Raw genomic sequence first — 20295 nt, forward strand, 5'->3', positions numbered from 1 at the left:
CGTGGGGCCGCATCGCAGCGCCGTGTGGGGACTGTGGCGGGCCGTGCGTGCTCTCTGAGCGGTACGTGGTGCTCGCGGAACTATTTTATTTTTTTGGTAGGTTGTGAACGTCTTTTTTGTAGTACCGAGATCGGCAGTCACGATCGCTAGGTCCGTGCCGCTGCCTCCCGCTGTCCTAGTCGGGATGCTGAGGTAACTGAAGTAAAATTTCCCGAGATAAGAGCTTCTCAAGTTTAAATGCCGTGATTAACGACTCGTCCCGGGGCTGCGCGTTACCGCCAGCTTTCAGCTGCCGAGGTCCGTGTCGATGCCCGGGGCAGCGCTGCGAGCCCTGCGCTCGGCTCCGGTCCCGCTGGTGCCACCTACCGCCCGGCTGCTGCCTTGCAGCTCCGCGCCGCCCCGCCGAGCCGTCCTCACATCGAAACTCCGGCTCCCGTGTTTCGCTTTTTTGTTGTTTGTTTGTTTGTTTTGCTTGGAAAGTTGGTCGTCATATAAAAGCAGCTTGATTTGATTAAAAACAAGCTATCTTTGGTAAACTGCGCTTTTGTTTGTAAAACACAAATTACTTTCTTTTTCTTGGAAAGCTCCTGATATTGAAACCTGACCTAGGGAACACGGTTTCCCCACTGCAAAATGTGCAGCTATGAAGGTGCTGGAGGCAGCCAGGCAAGCTGCTGGCGTCAGGCTGCCCAGGCTGGACATTAGTATAAAGGCTGCTTTTTCAGTTGGTTTGCACAGCTGCAGATAAACTGAGTTTATACGTTCTCTGTAAAAGCCACCAAATCTCTGGCCTTGCTTCCCTCCCCTGGGTTTCCTGATGGATGAAAAGCTGGACATGAGCTGGCAGTGTGCACTTGCAGCCTGGAAGACCAACTGTATCCTGGACTGCATCAAAAAAGGGGTGGCAGCAGGCAAGGGAGGTGATTGCCCCCTTGTGAGGCCTTTTGAAGTACTGTGTCCAGCCCAGGGACCCCCAGTACAGGAAGGATGTAAAGCTGTTGGAGTGGGTCTAGAGCAGGGCTATGGAGATGATCAGAGGGCTGGAGCACCTCTCCTATGATGAAACGTTGAGGCAGTTGGGATTGTTTAGCTTGAAGAAAAGGCTCTGGGGAGACTTCATTGTGGCCTTCCAGTACTTGAAGGGAGTTTACAAGGAGGAGGGGGACTGGCATTTTCCATGGTCTGATAGTGATAGGACAAGGGGGAATGGCTTTAGACTAGAAGAGGGAAGATTTAGGTTAGAATTAAGAAGAAATTTTTTACTCAGGAGGTGGTGAGGCCCTGGAACATGTTGTCCAGAGAGGTTGTGGAAGATTCATCCCTGGAGGCATTCAAGGCCAGGCTAGATGGGGGGCCCTGAGCAGCTTGATCTAGTGGCCGGCAGCCCTAATCATGACAGGGGACTGGAACTGGATGGTCTTTAAAGTCCCCTTCAACCTTAGCTATTCCATGTTTCTGTGTCTTGGATGCCAATGGCAGTGGGTATTGAGTGCATGAGGAAAAAAATGTGTAATGCTTGTGCATGCAAATGCTTCTCTGTGGTGCATTCTGTAGTGATAGCTGACACTGTGCTACTCCCATCTGTTCTGCTTATAATAACATTTATATGAGTGGGCAAGCAGGACTGGCTGTTGGTCTGTAGGACTGAGCTTCTGAAGTTATTGGAGGAATCTGAAATAAGGGACAAGGAGAATATAGTAACAATTGCACTGGAGAGTGATTCTATCAGTAATAAAGAATTAATCTCCTGCAGAATTTATCTTTTTGACTCTTCCTACAGATTCCAAAGAAAAGTTCAAGCAGATGTAAGAGAGTATCAGCCCAAAACTGCAGACAGTTGGGGTGTAGTAATTAGGAGCTTATTATAAGCAACTGCAGCACTGCTTTTTTACAATGGGGAAAGGAAACTTTATTCTGTTAATAGAATATTGTTTATGTGTTTTCTATGGTAGTTATTTCAAGAAGATTCTGTCTTTGCTTTGAGATGCTTGACAAACCTGAATGAGTCAGGGTGCTCACAAGCACTAAAACATACACCTTCCATCCCTGCTGTCTCCTGGGGCCATGATTCATTACCTGCTGTAGGTGTGACTGTTTCAACTTCAGAAGCTTGTCACCTTCAACCAGAAGCTTGGGTTTCAAAGGTGAAGTCTCAGAAGCACTGAGATTTAGAAAACTTGCACTTGTAAATAGCACTGGAAATGCAGGGTCCTGAAAGACTGATTGTTTTGTTATTGATCTAAACAAACACGATAGTGTGAGTGCTTACCTCTAGGAGAAAGGATTAGGCTACAAACACCATCTTTACTCTTGCTTCAAAAAAACAAAAACAAAAAAAGAAATTAAGAATCCAGTGCATGCTGGATTCAAAAGCATCATCAGCTGCCCAGTTTAGGGAGCCTGTTTAACATATAAGCTGTGCTGACTGCGTTTTAAAATCTCATTTTCAAGCACCTAGTTCTCCTTTGCTTAAGTATTCTGGAGGTGCTTCAAGAATACTTGCCCAAGTCATTTTGGAATAGAAATCAATGTAGTATGTTTTTCCTAGAAATTAAAATGTCATCATGGATCAAAATCTCCGGGGGTCAAATCTAAAAACCTATTGATGACAAAAGGTGCTGTAATTTACCTGAAGCAGTTTCAAGATGGTTTCTTTTCATCTTTATAGAATTTTCTATGGATGTTAAGGTTGTTGTGAAAATATGATTTGTGGTCATTTTGCAGTCATTGTTCTTAAGTTTAATCACAAAAAAAAAAAAAGAATTATTATTTTAAAGACTGCAAGAAAGATAAGCTCTTGCATTAAATGTTGGTTGAAGAGACTCTGAGATGAATTGCACTTGTTCAGAAAAATTAAACTTCATTGTCTGAATGAATTGAGTAGTCCAGTTGGCTGAGTTAGAGGGAAGTAGATGTACAAAAATAAACGTGCATGAAATTGGGCTGCTTTTAGTACAGTTACGTTGCCCGTGGAGATTTCTAGCATCCTGAAAGCATCAGGAAGTTGTAATATGCAGTTACTTATAGTCCCATACGTTTGTTGACGTGCAGCTCCCCTGCTGATCTCTTTTATCCTCCTCTACCTATTAGGTTTACTTCTGAACAGATACAGACATTTTACAACTGTTTTTATTCATCATTTTCATGTTTTGTGGTACACAGTCTAAACCTATGGAAGGGAAGAAGTTTCAAGAGCAATGAGATTCACACCCCTTAGTCAATTATAATACTATTATTTGTAATAAAGAACTTGGGTAGTTCAGAATGCTTTTATTGCTGTTTTTTCTTTTCCAAATAGTTTTTACTCTTTTTTCTTTTTTCTTTACAATTCCATTGATTGGAGACTAGCTAAGGTAAAGGAGAGTCAAGAAAGTAATTGTCATCATACTAGAATTATAACTTGAATGAACTATTACTCGGGGTTAGCACATCTGTTAGTAATTCTTGATATCTTTTTCTGACAACATCTGTGAAGCCTTAAAATTAACTGCTTAAGCAAAAGGAGTGAGTGTACATTTGAATTAGTTCATAGTGCAGAAGTGATTGGGAGAAATGTGCTTTGTCAGCCCAGAGTGATATCTGAGGTATCTTTTTTTGAGATGCAGGGGATACATCTTTGAGCTTAGCATCTTTCATATCTATTTCTGGTTTTACAGCTGTACTTTCAGCACAATGTGAGAGCATCTGTTAGCAGCATCTGCTATCAGAGATAATTAGGATGGGTCACTTGTTTCTTACTTTGCTTGCATTTCCAGCCTTGTTCTGCGCATTTTCCTCTATGCAATCTCTTCTCCTGCTTATTTTTCTAAAACAATCCATCCCTCTGGAGGCATCACGTTATTTCAGAGGTACTATGTTAACACAATCTTTTTGAATGTACTGGTCTGGTATTTTTATACATGAGTTTATTGTAGGAAATATCTCCCAACCTTGGTAATTGTTATCCTAACTTACACTTAGATATGAGGATATTGCTTATATGCTTTATATTCCTTTTTTAATTATATTTTTGGGAGCTTAAAATCTTACCATAAAATTGTGCCCTTTTCCTTCATTCAATCCCATTTTCTATGAGAAGTGTTATGTATAGAGAGAACTATATTCTTATTAGAAAATCCATATTCAGAATTTCTTGGCTTGGTCAACAAAAAAATTCTTATCAGAATAACTTTAGTCTTCAATACCTTCCAAAGTTTATCCTGGAAGAACAACTTTGTCAATTTGCAGTAGCTTCAGTAGAAAAGAGGAAGCCTTTTGGTTGGACATCTGAGCAAAATCACAGGATTCTCTACAAAATGTAATTTGTGCCCTGGTATAATAGAAAACTCATTTTTAATTCTTAGAGTTATAGTTTGAGACTTGAACATGGGAAGCTTTGGCTTGAAATGCTAAGCAGTGCTTGAATTGCAGTTCTCTATAAAGCTATTACATCTTCTTTTTCTAGAACAGAAATGAGTGAGGCTCTTATGTACTTCTGGGTACTTAGGGCAGTAGTACAACTTCCTTTCCCATCTCCTATGGTGTTTCAGAAAGAAAGCCCCTTACACCCAAAATAACTGTTATCATTTCTCTTAACACATAAAGTAGCTTAAAAGCATGATGTGCAAGTACTGTTCTCTAATTAGCACAGTGTTTTAGTAAGCCATGCTGTCTTTTCTTTGCTGTTTGTCTTCAATGTTATTTAATCCCCATACTTTCTTGACTTTCAGTCCAGACATAGATCCAGGTGTATTCCATACGTTCTGGAGTAAATACGTAACAGAATTGATGATATGAAGATGTATATGAAATAGTGAATCTTTGGATACTAGGCATATGATATCAGATTAAACAAAGTTCCCTCAGCAGCTTCATGAAGCCTTTTTTGTCATGTTTTTGTACCGTGACAGAATGTCTGTTCAGTCTTGAATAATATTTATTCCATTTTTCAGTTCCTAATCCTCCTCATTTAATAATTCCCAAATACTGTTTTCTCACCTTGTGATTTCCCACATTTTTGTGTTTGGTTTTCTAAAACAAATAAGCAAAAAACAATGCCCAGAAGTCAGCTAACAGGAAAGCCACCTATTTATCTGCTTTTTCCTTTTCTGAGGGGCACCTTAGTTCTTTGAATGTCTTTCCTCATAGGATAACGCTGAGTGGCAGAGTTGTGGTCTTACTGACTTTCAGCTTTGCAAAGTGTTTAGAATAAGGGTAATTTATTAAAAATAATAGTATTGTGACAAAGATATTACCCCATAATAAAGACTCGTAGGAAAACCAACCATTCTTGTCAAAGTGGAGATTCTGAGGCTGAAAGCAAAACTTGTCTTACCTTTTGAATCCTTCTATGTTCTTGCTCTTGGTTGAGCAAGAGAGGAGGTGAGACCACTGTTCCTGTCTGCCTGATAATTCTCCATCTGTACGTGTGTCCCCATCTCCCTGCTTGGTTGGCAGCTGCCATTGAATAGCGTAGCCCAGAGGTACAAACAGCAGCAGTGATGGGTGTGAGCATCACTGGACAGGTACTGGTGTTTTTACAACCATATTCATATGGCTGACAGCATCTGGAATGTTGGCACCCGGTCAATCACTCGAGCTCCTCTGCTTGTAGTCTGTTAGTGCTAGACTCAGGAGTAAGAAGTTTGTTAGCTTCTGAAATTATGGGCCATATAGCCTGTGGCTTTGCCAGGACTTGCTGTATTTCTTACTGTTTCCCAACCATGGTTTTGGACATACTTTTCTTCAGCCTGAGATCCAGTTTGCAGCAGCTGCTTTGAGGGTTGGTTGTATTTGGCCATCTGCTTGCCCTGTACTCTTAATATTTGATATCACTTTTGCAAAACAGATTCATTCCAAGCACAGATACTCTTTAATAAAAACAAATAAAATGACCAAACCCACTCAAATCTGGTTGTCTTTCATTGTCTCTCACATTGCTCTTTACCTGCTTCCAAAAGAGCATATTCAGAAATTACATGATTTCTCTGGTAAGGGCTTTCATTGCTCTTCTCTATTGTATTGCAGTTATTCCGGAGAAGTAGGAGATAATTTCTCTAGAGGCTTTCAGTCAATCATCTTTCAATAAAAATATAATGTTCCTAGAAGCTAAATGGATTCTTTCCCTTGAATTATTTGTGCTCAGTTAGGCTATCAGGCCTTCTTTAAAACAAACAAACAAAAAAAGCTTGACAACACCCCTTCCCTGCCATATTTGCTTGTGTTAATACTTGCATTAGATCATCTTTTGCATCACTTTCTGAACATTACTTATCCTAGAACACAGGATCTTTGGGAAGTCCAACAATTAGTACAAATTGAGCACAGCATAGCTCTGTTTTAGAGAATTCTCACAGTTACTGCTATGGAAATATAAAAAGAGGAAAAAGCAGAAAGATGTGACTGTTACTTTTTCCATGTGAAGTTGTGCTTGTGGACATCATCTCACAGTACAGGAAAGTATGTACTGGAGTTGAGGTCTTATGGCAAGTTAATAATGCAGCTTTTCAGTAAGATCCAGCTTAGATACTGTAATTCCAAAAGCATGCTTAATTTAGAGCATATAAATGATGCACAAGTGCCACATCTTATTTTGGGAAGCGAATAGAGGGAAATATGATCCTTCAGGTTGCTGATGAAGGAGCTTCCAAATGTAAACTGTTCAGTACCTCTTTACTCAAGGGAAAAGAAATGAAGCAAAAGCTTTAGAAGGATGTCGTGTAGGCAGAATTCCTGGCTTTAAACGTCCCATTGGGGTTGCATGCTTTTGTAATGATTGATGTGATGTCAATATACTTTTCTAGACTTTCGTTAAACAACATCAGGAGGAGCTGACTGAACTGTGTTGTATCATGAGGCATTCAATGGAGTAGAGAAACAAGACCCATTCACTTCTCCCTGAAGCCATTTAATTAAAGAGAGGCAAAGGAGTGATAGTACACCACTTGTGTTCATTTTTAAAGTATATAATTCTTAGGGAATGAATTTTGAAAGTCTGTTGTGTGTTTTTTATCATAGCTTAATATTTTGGTTTATTTTAGTTTTTAAAAGACTTTTCTGGTAACGTGTATCTAACGTCATTTTCTTATTTCTTTTAGTGTAAATCTTTACCAGTCGTGTCAGAAGTCATTCGTCTTCCCAAGATGATATTCAAAGGATTTGGAAGGTCTGAATAGGTAAGAAACTTTCAGTACTTCCTTTGTTTTGTGAACATCCTAAGTATTTGATAGAAAATCATTTTTAGTGCTTTAGTAGAAATTTATATTAATTTTAGTATTCACCTGGGTGTATGCAATAATATTATGTTATGTATAATATTAATAGGGAAGGAAAATATTTTGTCCCTTGAAGCCTACCAATTTCTAGGCTCTGCTCTTCAGGGACTGAATTCCAGAGCACTGTCTCTTGTGGGTGTCTGGCCCCTGAGTTCTCATTAAGTCTGTGGGAAAAGTGAATGTTCTTCAGCTAGTCCTGACGGAGCTTTTGTAGTGATTTGAATTGCCAGCTTTTGTGGTATACAAGCTTCATTCTAGATACTTAATTTCTGAAATGGTTATATTTCTCCATGTTATGCTTTGTTTCAAGAGCAAACAGGACTTTTCTCCTGTTCTTCTCTTTCCTTTTCTCTTTTCTTCCCCCAAATATACACGTAGGTGTTTTATCTGTTCAGGAGTAATCCTGCAGATTTTGAGGATTTTATAATTTTAGTTGCCCGTTTCCTTAAATGGTATTTTATTTCTGTTAGCAATAAGGGAAACTGACTCTAAACCTAGCTGTCTGGAAAGCAGAGTGCATAATCAAGCTACCTGAAAATGATTATTTTCTAACATTTTGATTCTCAAAGTTGAGGAAAATTTCTCAACATTTTACCACTCTTAAATCGGATTATCAGGGAATTTCATGTTATTAATTTGATATTGATCCAGTTTTAAAAAAATAAGCTGGAATGGGACTAGATGGTGTGGTCCTTTAAGAACTGTTGTGGTTATAGGGGCTCTTGTAGGAAGATAACAATGAGACTTTTTTAATGAACTACTATGGAGTTATTTAAAAGAATATATGAAAAAGATGCCCAGCTTGACAGGAATATCATTGTACTGAGCACAAAACTAACATGCATTTGACCTGATTTTAACAGGTTGGCCTTCCATTTGCAACTTGAACTCTCACCTGTGATGAAAAGTGTTTTTCTTTTGGCTTAACATCTTTACATGGGTTTTCTTGGATCAAACTGTCACTCAGAATTTGACTTAAAATGTAAGAATAGCCATATGAAATGAAATACTTGTCCATTTTTTGACAATTACATTTCATAATGCTATGAACAAATAGCTATTCAATGAAAGCTGATTATTGTCCAGTCTGTAACACAGGGAAAAAATAAACAATGTAAAGCTTTATTTTGCCTATTTTTCATCATATTTGCTTGCCAAAGCATTTTTGAATATTTATGATGTGAAATGTGATAGTAGTTTTCAAAATAGGGTATTTTTTAAGATCAAAAGTATATATTCTCCAGCAGTTTAACTGAGTAGTACATGGAATTCTGAATAGTAGTTGGGAATGTCCTTTTATACTTTGGCAGATGTGTTAATTTTATTTTCCTGTAAAAAGGAAGATCAGTTGCTTCCTAATATCCTAGAAAGTGCATCTGATCTAAGGAACATGCTGCTTTTGATTGATACCTCACAACACTGGACATGATATTTGTGACTTGCAGAACATATAAGAAAGTGACAACAGTGTAAGACTGGCAACAGGCTTCTGTTTGAATATAAACAGATTCTCTTCTTTGATTCATGGGAGTGTGCTGGAGTTACAGGCAGTTACCTTATATGAGTCAGGTCTTGCACAGACACACCAAGAAGTTAAAAACGATGGGTTTGTGTTCCTAAAAAGTGTGTAGTGCTTTGTTCTTACACTGTAATCATGCTTTAAGATTCTATCAGAAGTAAATTTAGCTTGGTTTAGAGATGTCTCTTAAAACAGTCCCTATTCAGAACTGCAGTTAAAATTTTAATGTGTTGAAAGAAATGTAAAACTCTGATTCACTGCACTTGATAACAAAATTTGACCTAGTTAAAATGAGAGAGCTTTGAAATTGTTCACTAAATTAATTTCTAATAATTCATAGTATGTGGAGTGATTAAACATCTGTCCTGGATTTCCTCTTTCTGAATGACATGACACGCATGCAACTAAAGCAGGCTGATAGAAAAACGAATGGTAGGAAGTTGTATAGAAATTGCATAATTGATGTTTCTCATGTGGATTTTATATTGATTCACTTACATAACATTTGGGGGTGGGGGGGGCAGGGTCTGTCTGTTTTAGAACTCTTTATTGTACACTTAAATTTTGCATCTTTTCCTGTATCACGAGCACAGTAGTAAAAAGGATTTTCTGCTGATTGGAAAGTAGCTGCCTTGTTCTACAATCAGAAAAAAAGTAATCTGAATTTAAATGAATTCTGTGACAATATTATACTCATTTCAAGTGTAGGCATTTGTGAAAGTTTTTATGGAATTGGGAATCTTTATCTTAAATTTAGTTTTAAATCATGAGTGACCAGTAATGCTTTGACAGTGGGAAAGAGAAAATACAATTTTTTTTTATATTTCCAGTGCAGTTTGTATACCTGTGCTAAATCAAAGTGACCTCTGCAGCTGCAGGGTTGTTATATCAGTACTCAACTGAAGGTTTTAAAAATCTGTTTTGTTACGTACACACTTAATAGCTGTATTTTTTTATCCTTTTACAAATGTGTGAAGTAGATGAAAACACAAGTTTGATTAAGCCAGCATGCTCTCTTCTCTGTAGTAAATCATGATACGCCCATGGAAGATCTCTGGCTATCATAGTTACAGCATTTGGGAATATATTTGCTGAGTGTGAACAACAGTAAGTAGTATACCGAGATCTCACATAAGGCAACAGGTATGGTGGATGGCTACCTAGCATAGAAGTTCCATGAGGGTTACGGTGTGCCTCTAGCCATTAGACATTTTTCTGTTCAGTGAGGAAAGATACTTGAATTGGGAGGATTTGGGCTTGATAAGTGACTATGCAAAGACCAGGAAAGGTATGACTGAAGGTATTTTTTTTCCCCTGAAATACAGCTCCAAGCATCTTTTAAATCTGATACGAGTCTGGGTAGATTCCGTGTAAGTAAACTGTAAATAAATTATAGCAGTAAAGATAAAGCGTGTGCAGAGTATGCCAATGTGACATTCATGGTCATGTACATCCTGAAGTAGGATGCATATATTTCTTCACAAAACTGGAAGAACTGTAAGAACATATGCAGATGCCCTAATGTACAATTGCTCTTGTGGGTATTTCATCATCTGCTAATGCTATTGAGCTGAAATTTTAAAAACTCTGCACACACTTGTTTAAGCTACTGATATCCAACAGTCCATTAAACAGAATGAAACTCTTGCTCTGACAGTGTTCAGGAACTGAATGGTGTATACATTTATTTGTGCAGTTTAGAATTCTACAGAACATCTCCAAAAGATAAAATATAACCAGCTACATCATACATTTATTATAGTCTTAAAATATCTGTGCTTTTTTTTACCTTAGAAGCTACTCTATGGAAACTTCCCTTTGTGACAAGGGATTTGTAAGATTCTTACAAGTTTCTACTTGTGCTCTTAATGTATTTTGAAGAATTGCTCACCTCTTGATCATCTAAATTATGCCCTGTTGAGCAAACTGGTCCATTAAGTTGATAACACAACTTATCATGGACATGAAAGGCCATGTACAAACAGTGCCATTCATACCCTAAGCAAACTTCCATCTCTTCTTCCACTGCCAAGCAAGAATGCTGTTTTAGGCCAGTCACCCCTTTCTCAGCTTAAACCTGCATTGCTGAGTGTTAGACCGTTAGGGGGTGGTCTTCCAACACCACTGAACCTTTGTATTTCCAAGTATTTCATTCTCTGTTTTCATGACTAATGTGATCATTTGCCACAATATGTTTGCTTGTAAAAGTAGAACAATACATGGTTGATACTTTGTGAATTACATCAAGTCGTTAAGTGGGACTTGGAAAAATCTGAACTTGCAAATACTTAGCAGTGATCAAATAATAGTTGAAAGACTGGAACTCAGCCATGCTATTTTCAGAGCAAACTTTATGTGAAAGGATAGGAGAGTAGGGGAGTATACTATTCTTCATCTAAAAATGAATTCGTTCCAACATTATGAAAGCATAAGAATATAAAGCTTATCTTTTATGTCCTTAGTCTGAAATCAGATTCAACTACTGTCCTTGCATCTGTTTGAAGTTGGTATGGGTTGAGGTGAACACCTGGCTATTTTAGAAAGGCTTTTTTTCTTCTCCCGTTGTGAACTTTCCCGTTCCACAAAGCTTTCTTTTTCAGTTACCAAGTTGGTTGCAATTCTTTTGAGTTACTGAAGCTCATTGAAAACCAAAAGCGTGGCAGAAACAGTGAGGGCGGTTCAGATTTTAAACATGAATATTCTTAGATGCATAGGATTAGGGTATGGTGCTTTGTTGTAAATTAAATCCTGCTCTCATGATTTAAATAAATAGGTAAATCAGTTTTTAAAAAGTTGTGAAATCTTCTTAATTGGACTACATTCTTTTATTAAATGGTAGTGTAAAAAGAAACAGCATGTGCACTCTTGACAGCTATTGATATTACTGCTGAGTCTGGTTCCTTGGCATGAATACTGAATTGGAACTTGTGACCTACATTATGGTCACGGATTAAAACCTTGCTAAGAACAACCCACAGATGTCATCTAAAATGTTTGTCTTGAATAATCAGTAAAAATAAAATGTGAATTTAACTTTCCATGACAATTGTATTAATTTGTCATTTTGTTTCAACTTGTGTGCAAGGTTAACGTTAGTACCAGGGTGAGATTTACTTTATAGTATGCTTGTGCTAAGTTTAGTAACACCACACGCCAGTGTGCTCTGTGTAACATGCACCCAGGAAGGCTGCACTGCTGCTCAGTACTTCTTTTGAAGTAGGACACTGTGGATGATAACAGCTACAGCACTCCTCACTGGGTGTGGGGTGAAGCTGCTTTGTCTGCAGTGCTGCTTTCTGTGCACTTCAGGCAGGTGATGGGCATTGCTAAGGGCTGGTGTTTTCACCTACTCGTAGTTAAGAGCATCCTGTGCAAACAAAAGCAGGTTGTACTGTTGTGCTTTCTTGTTTGTTTTTAAACAAATTCAGTTTTCTCTGCAGAGCTTCTCTCCAGCAGGTCAACCCCTAACTTGTATTGATGCATGCAGTTATTCCTCTCCAGATAATATGTTTCTGCTTGTAGTAAATAGAGAAGAACTGCCTGATATGTGTGCTTATCAGCATATCAGAATAATGGTTTTGTTTATTTGTTTTTGCAAGACAGGCTGTCTGATGCTTTCACAGAGCGTTCTGAGTAGGGAACTTAATCTAGGTTACACAGTGACTTCAGTGTTGTTTTTCTGATAGTGTTTGCTTGATTGCTTCATCATTATGTATGTTGACAGATGAACTTTATTTTGGGGATTTGCTCATTTTATGAATTAAATCAATCTGTAAAATTAATTTTTCCAAGAAACAATACCTATTATAGATTTTAACAAGGAAAATTTCCCTGCAGTGCAAGCTGTCGAAGATAGCACTCTGCTTGAGAACGAAGTGATGTCTTTCTGCAACGCCTATCAACTTGTTTTACCTTGCTGCTGTTTTCACTCATCAAACACATTAACTAAAACCATCAGTAACTATCTGTCAGCCCACATATGAGAAAAAATGTAACTTATTCTTTGTCAAGACAATCCTAATATTAGCTTTTCAAAAATATTAATTTGGTTTGTTTGGTGATAAGTGTGATAGTACAGTGGCAGCATCCTGTGGACTGATCTCAGAATGGTTGTAGCTCACTGTCGTCGTGTTTACTTGGCTGTTGGTACTACACCATCTGAAGGCTGCAAGCACTTACAAATTACCTTGCCAGTGTCCATGCGAGTAGGAGAGTGCAGGAGGCTTTCCCATGGGAACCTGGGAGCTTGTTTCAAGGCCAGAATTGAACTAATTCTCCTGAGCCCCATAGTAGGTCCTTAATCACAAAATCATTCCCCACTTCCCCCAAAGGGTTTAAGTGTAATAACTTGTATCATTTAAGGTTTTTTCTAACACCTCAAGTTGAGATTTTGAGGTGAACTTTGCTAAAGAGTTCTCTCTCATAGTGTAAAATCTCCTCTGGCAAGCAGGGAGTGAGATGCCGAGTGTTGCTCTGTTGTGTTCAGGGTCGATGAGGGCCATCTTTTCCCAGCCCTGCAACGTGTATAACCCTGGCTCAGGAAAGCTGGCACTTGGGCAAAGAAACCCTGATCCCTGAGGCCCACTGGGGAGAGGGTAAATCTAAGCATCCTCCGAGAACAGGAGGTGAAAGTGGTGCATATACCTGCACCCTGTGGGGAACAGCAATGAGCATAAAAGAAAGGGAAAAAATAGTGTTACCTTGCTATTTTAGGAACCATTCTGAGCCTTCAGCTTTAAGAATGGAAAAGGAATTTAAGGAAGCTAACCAAAGTGAAAGCAGTTAGCAAGTGCGTTTGGAGACAAGTGGAGCGTTCCTTTGGAGGCTGACCTTTCAAGAGAATCAAGTTTAAATTAACAACTTTAGTGATCTAATCAGAGGGAATGAAACAACAATGAAAAGCTCTAAACTCTGCATACCTGTGCATGAAATAAATGGCATTCGAAACGGAAAAACAGAATGAGAAGAAAAAAAAAAGGAAAACACTTTCACAATCTGCCACCTCCCAAAAAAGAAAACAAAAACAAAACCACAAACCCTAATCTGCCCTGTAGGACATCATTGTCTAAAGAGTGTAAATTTGATTTTCTTTTTTAAGGAAACCTCTGAGTAACTTAGGTAGCTCAGATTCTTTTGCCTACTGTTTGCAATCTCTCAAAAGTGGTCTTAAACTTTATTATAAACTAAAATGGTTATTTGTCTGTAAATGATCTTGGTTATGTGATGTTTGCTCATGTATAAGTCAAATAATCAGCTCAGAAACAGACTAAAAGGCAAATGGTCCTTAACAAGCATTCACAGTACTGCAGGGTGTGTAAGAGCGGAATGATGTGCAGCGTATCAAACCATACAGTGGTGAGGGGAAAAAAAAACAAACAAACTAAACTTCAACTGAGTCTTAAAACAGCTGATATTGCTTTCCTTATGGAAGAAGAGGTGTGATGAAACATGGTGCAGTGGGTCTTCTGTCTGTGTATTAAACTTAAGAAATCACACGGAGCTGTGCTTTGGCAAAGACAGATGCTATCTGACTTCTCTAAACAGTGAAGGGAGGAAAAGAGGTAGTTGATCAAAAGTGTGTTTACGGATCCTACAGTGCAAATGGTATTAGGCCATGTGTTATGAAAAGTGAAGAAAAGGGCCCAAATTGCAATTTGCCTTCTTACAGTGTTTTTTGTTTTTTTTTTAATCACCCACGGGTTTCTGGAGCTTCTCATATTCTCAAAATGAATAAATAAAAAAGGAGGAACAAGTTGTGCAGCTCTGTGACACATCCACCTCACTGAAGCCACCTGGAGGGAGGAGCTTGAAATGTTATCAGTTGTCTCCCTGCCTCTTGTTCTTTAAAGCTTTATATTAAATCTGAAAATGAGAGTAAACAAACCATGACCCTTATCAAAGGCCTGTGGAAGATGTATTATGGACACCTAATCATTTTTAGAGCATCGTTTGTTCAAGCTTTTGTTCAGTGTTTTCATGCTTCCAGAATATGCTGTTTATTTTCTGAACTGCTTAGTTTTGTAATAGTCACTTGAGACCTAGGCCATGTTTTACAAAGAAGAAAACACATCAGATGAGATTTTAACCAGAACCTTGCTCTAGTGATCAAGTGGAAAAAAAGGAAAGATAACTTTCACGTGTAGTTAAGGCTGACATATGGCCCAGGGTGCCTGAATTATTGAATGCTTTTCATATTACCAGTACTGCGGTTGATTTAGCTGTCCTTGGAGCACCTGTAGTGACAGATTTTAAATGCATTGTATTTTTTATCTTATGCTTCTGCATTTTTAGCTGGATTTACTTTTCTGACAGCTTAGATTTGAAGTACTTCTCAGACAAATACCAGTGCTGCTCTGACCTGTCTTTAAACTTGAGGTTTTGGGATTAAAAGAAAAAATGATGTTGATATTCAGGTGATTTTGCATAGGGTTCTTGTGGTCTAGCGAAGTTTGAGTAATCAAAGCTGGAGAAGGTGACCTCATAATTTAAAACATGTATTTTATGGTCCATAACTTTTTTGCAGTGTACCACCCTCCTGCCCTTCAAACTGCACATCAGTCTGCTGCTCTCTGTGCCACCCGTGAGTTTGTAGAGGAGGGAAGAGGAGCACTGAGGAGAGGGAAAATTCCAAGTCCCATGGTGGCAGCTGCACTGTCTTGCTGGTTAGAGAGCTGCTGTGGGAGGGAAAAGCACGATTCTGCTTAGCAGCCATTTCACCAGGAATTTGGGGATTGAACACAACAGAGGACCCTGAAGAGGCTAAAGCTGCTCTCTCTCCCAAGCAGAGCATATAAAAATACTGCAGGAGGACTGAGCCCAGTGGTTGCTGCAGCCAAATGAAGGTGAGGGAAATTTTACCTTAGCTTTGCCTCTTATTTCCATACAGACAAATTTCTAGCACAGGAAAAATAAGTGTGCTGTTCCTTTTACCTGTATTTGTTTTTATTCTGTTGCTTCACCAGCTGGCAGCTGGTGATGGGCAGGGGAGCCTCATGCCAGGATGGGCATCCCACCACCTGCACACTGCCACCGTGCTCTGGGATAGAAGTCTTGCTGTAGGTAAAGGCTTCTTCATGATATGCACGTATGAAGGTTTGTGGTTTTGTTTTTGGTTTTGGTTTTTTTTTTGGGAGGTGGCAAGTCATGCAAGTATGAAGCATGTATATATGAGCTGCAAGAGTAGCTCTCCATTGGTGCAGTTTTGCTTGGGTATATTTTTAAAGCCCTGTTTTGTGAAACTACCAATGGTGTTACATAAAGCAAAGCACTAAGCACCTCACAGGACCTCCTCACTGGGTGCAACCACATCCTCTGGCTCTTGTGATCTCGATGGCAAGAGACAAACATGAGAGAAAAGTCCAGGGAAACAGGAGGCTGTGGGTGGTGACTGAAGGTACTCCCTTAGTTCTCTGTTCTTGGTAACAGTAAAAAAACAATAATAACAAAGCAAGCAGATGGTAAAACAAATGACCCACTGCTCCTTATTAGCTGACAGTCAGTCATTCAATTGTGGGAGTGCCGTGTCTCCACTGAAATATACAGTCTCATAACCAGAGGCCGTGCCATACTGCTGTGGTGCTGGAGGGTCGTGGTGCTGGGCCACATGCCTCCAACTCAGGCATGTATTGATGTCTGGATGAATGCTTGCATCTGGAAAGCACTTCTCATATAGGTTGTATGAGGCTTCCTGGGATATGAAAAGCAAACAGAAGCACCACTGTGTTGCTTTACATCAGTTTTATTTTATTTAGTAGCAATTTCTTATGCAGTTCAGTGCAAGCAAGCAATTGAATAGTTTATTAACATCTGCTTGGGTCTTCAGTCTGACTTCTGGAGGGAAGAGCAGTGCTAGTCTGTGATTTGTGTAATGTAATTAGATGTGCTGAAGCAAGACAAACATACAAATGGGATGAGTGGAAGTAGAAATTATTGGAAATGTATCTGCTGCCTCTTGTGAGCTTCACTGAAACTGCAGCAGCATATAGTGTGTTTCTTATGGAAGCTGTGAGATTCCAATCTTCATCTTTCACTGTGAGCTGTTAAGTCCTTGTTTAAATCTTACTGAAATTTCTGCCACTGACAGCTGTATAGAAAGGTCTGATCCAGACACAGGCTGTGGGCAGAAGGAGTTGGTCTGCTGGAGGTTGAGCACAGCCTGTGTGCTATAGGTTGGGCACTTTTTAGTGACAGAAACCCTTCTTCTGGCAAAAGTTCCAAGCAGCAAAGCTCAGAGGTAGTAAATAACTAAGGCTTTGCTTCTGTCTGGCTCAGCAGAGTCAGTTTGCAAACGTGGCTGTCTTAGGAGTTGGCTCTTGCTGCATGTCTGAGTACAAAGAAGGCAAGTTGTGTTTCAGGTGGGAGATGCTGCTTTGGAGTGTGGCTTTAAGACTGAGTGCTGTGTTGCACTGAAAGAAAAATACGAGCCTTGCATGTCTTTCTTTTGGTTCCTTTAGCAGAAGGGAGAAGGTTTTTATTAGTGCTATTTTCGGAGAAAAAGTAAAATTGCCTGTTTTGAGTCCATATTTCAGGGAGGATTTGGGAATATACTAGGAGCCTATTAGAGCCTGCAGAGTTGAGCTTTGGCTGTGAGAACAAGCCTTGTGCTGTTAAGTTTTAAGAGATTGATTTTTCTCACTGGAAGATGACTGGATGCGATACGAGTGCCCAGATACATTGGCAGAAGAGACACATCTAATAACTGGGAAGCTTCTTACCCCAGCTGACAAGGATGTGACATGCCCCAGGTTACAGGCTTTTACCCAGTGAATTGACAACTCTTTTTTATATGTCCTTGTGGGGACTTGCTGAAACCACCATTGATACGTTGATTCCTCTCATGCTTTTTCTATAGGCTGTGGTCCAGGGAGTTAACTGCTTGACAGAAATCATCCAGATGAGTGGACAGAGCAGAAAATCCAATGATTCGGACTTACGTGTGGCAATAGCTGGTGTGGTGCAATTAATTCCCCATTGGTTAGCAGTCACAGCTTGTGCCTGCATCTCCCCGCCTCTCCTATCAGGTGTTTCTCCTCTTCACCTGAGCTTACTGAACAGTTGGTTCCATTTATTGTCTCCTGCAGCACTGAACCTTTCCTTCAAAATAGTGCTTTGTACCTAGAATCCATCTATGGATCAATGTAAACTAATTTCTTTGTTTCTGTGATCTAAATAAATGCTTTCATAATTTAGTAACAGGGAGCATCTAACAGCTGGGAGGGGAAAAATAAAGGGTGGTGTAACAGAAAGTAGTGTAAGGCAATGAAATATTGAAGCTGATCAATAAAAGGTGGGTGAGCAGTTAAAGACAGGAGGTAGAGAAGGAACTAGAGGCTTCGAGCACTGGATCAGAAGCACAGTGTGACTGCTGGAAGTTGTTCTGTGCCTTTCCATACAAATCCTAAAGGAAATGATGGGTTTATAGGAACCTTCATCTGGAAATTAATTTCACCTTAAAACTGAAGGTTTCAGGTTCTCAAAAATATTTCTCTCCTCCATAGCTAGCTTGGTTCCCAGAAAAGGCTGGGTGTGGCTGAGGCTGCTTGTTTTGAGACAAAGCATCCCAAGAGCAGAGCCATGGGCTGTGTGGCACAACGGGGTTTGGATGCTTATGGCTGTCCAGGCATCACTGCACGCCAGAGCTTCAGCTGGCTTCTCGTGGGATAAATCCACTGCCAAAATGGCTCTTGTCATTCTTGCCCAGTGTGACGGCAAGGGGCCGTGGCCAGCATCTTTGTGCTGGCACTTATTGTTCTCGGGGAGGGACTGGGCTGAAACCCACAGCAGTGTCTGTATGAGGGCAGACAGTATGAGCTGATAGCATGAGCTGATAGCAGGAGTTTGGCATAGTGTGACTTTAGCAGATCTTGCTCACAAGTTTGACAAATACTCAACTGAGTCTCGTCAAGATTGTGGGGGGGTACACCTTAATTCTTCATGTACCTTGTTTGCTGGATTTGTGGGAGTATGTATGCACACTGATGTACAAGGAGCGCGGGTCCTGTTTTACCTGTGCTGTTCCATTTGTTCATGCACAAGCTTTTAAAATGGGTGTCATCTTGATCAGAACCAAGAATAGAAGGCTGTCTGCGTGCTCCTGTCTTATGATATCTTAATGCACTTTTTAACATGCTGTGTAGGTTCCTGGGTTTAATTTGGAATTACATAGAACATGGTAGAACAGTCTTGTTCCAGACACCAGTATCATTCACCTGCCTGAAAATTTCTTCCTAACAGCCTTGAATGTATTTCTGAACGGTGAGTCTGTGTAGTGGTGGGAGGCATTTGAGCAGGCTCATGATGGAGCTGCCCAGAAACACTACCAAATTATTTGCTCCACATAGCTTTGATTTTGCATCCAACAACAGTAATGATAGGGAACTGTAATTTGCATTAATTTCCTACGTGTTTAGTGTGTTTAAAAGTTTGCTCTGCAGAAAAGCAGCATCAATCTTTTTATGCAGTTATGGATCCTGGCTGCTTCAATGCAAGGTACCCAGTGATCTCTTTGTGTATTTCTTTTGCTATTAATAGTAATTAGAATGTAGTAAGTGGTTTAGTAAAAGCTATTTGGAGGCCACATTTTCTAGGGAATTCTTGTGGTTTTGCAGTATCATTATTAATGGACTGAATTGCAAATAAATTCGAATTTGATTAATATTCAGCAACCTGAAGTTTGTGAACATCAATTCTGGTGTGCCTGCTGTACATGGTGTGTGTTCAGAAATGTTTGTCTCCGAATTTGCTTTAATAGAAAAGCATTAAAAATAAATAAATGCAATGGCAACACTTTGCCAAACTGTGTTCCAGACAAAATTCTTTTCCCCCTTTCATTCACCTCTAATTACTGCTGAAAGCCTCTCCGATAACAGCTTTTGCAGGGCTTTCGTCTCGGCATTTGTGTGGCTCTCTGAAGCTGTTGATTGGAGGAGAACCACAATGGGGAAAAGAAAGTCAGGGCCCAACGTATGACAGGAGTAATGGTTTTGCTTTGTACATCTGTCAACTAATGCTTAACTAATGCAGAATTACTGTCAGACTCCTGCCGAGCTCACTTTCCTCTCCACCTGAATGCGTAATGACTTCGTGGCAAGGAATTCAAAACAAATGCAAAATGGCCGGACATTTAGGAAAAATTAGGAGGGCAGCAGAAGCTTGCCCCAGCTGCTGACTTTTTGCAGAGCCCCTGCAGTGCTGGGTGACTCTGGGCACCCTGTGCCCGTTGGGCACCAACTGCACCGAGATGCTGATGTGGCCGAGAGCTGTGTCCCTGCAGGGGCACCTCCATCCCAGCGCTCAGTCCCTGGCTGGCATCGCTACGTTCCTGAGCAGCGCTGTTGTGTGGGGACCCTGCACCACAGTGATGCTTCACCCTGGAGAGAACAGCAGTCCCCACTGGGTGTGCTCATGGCTCAGCTTGCAAACCCCTTGGGAAGTGTGTGGGAGGAAATGTATTTTCTAAATGTTCTTCATTACTGACTAATAGGAATGTGAATGAATGGGGAGCTTGATGAGATGGGGGTGGCC

General features: G+C 39.9%; 1 long non-coding RNA gene across 2 annotated transcripts; it reads left to right on the forward strand.

The window, feature by feature from the left end:
* LOC104912950 lies at positions 1 to 19451 on the forward strand. Of its 2 annotated transcripts, XR_002119267.1 has the most exons (4): positions 1 to 61; positions 7077 to 7154; positions 15296 to 15614; positions 17624 to 19451. It is a non-coding gene; the product is annotated as an uncharacterized LOC104912950 (long non-coding RNA). The 2 variants fall into 2 exon arrangements; XR_795035.3 differs by lacking the exons at positions 15296 to 15614; positions 17624 to 19451 and adding an exon at positions 8117 to 9209.
* The last annotated feature ends 844 nt before the right edge of the window (positions 19452 to 20295 follow it).

This window comes from Meleagris gallopavo, chromosome 13 (assembly GCF_000146605.3).
Source record: "Meleagris gallopavo isolate NT-WF06-2002-E0010 breed Aviagen turkey brand Nicholas breeding stock chromosome 13, Turkey_5.1, whole genome shotgun sequence".
Lineage (NCBI taxonomy): Eukaryota > Metazoa > Chordata > Aves > Galliformes > Phasianidae > Meleagris > Meleagris gallopavo.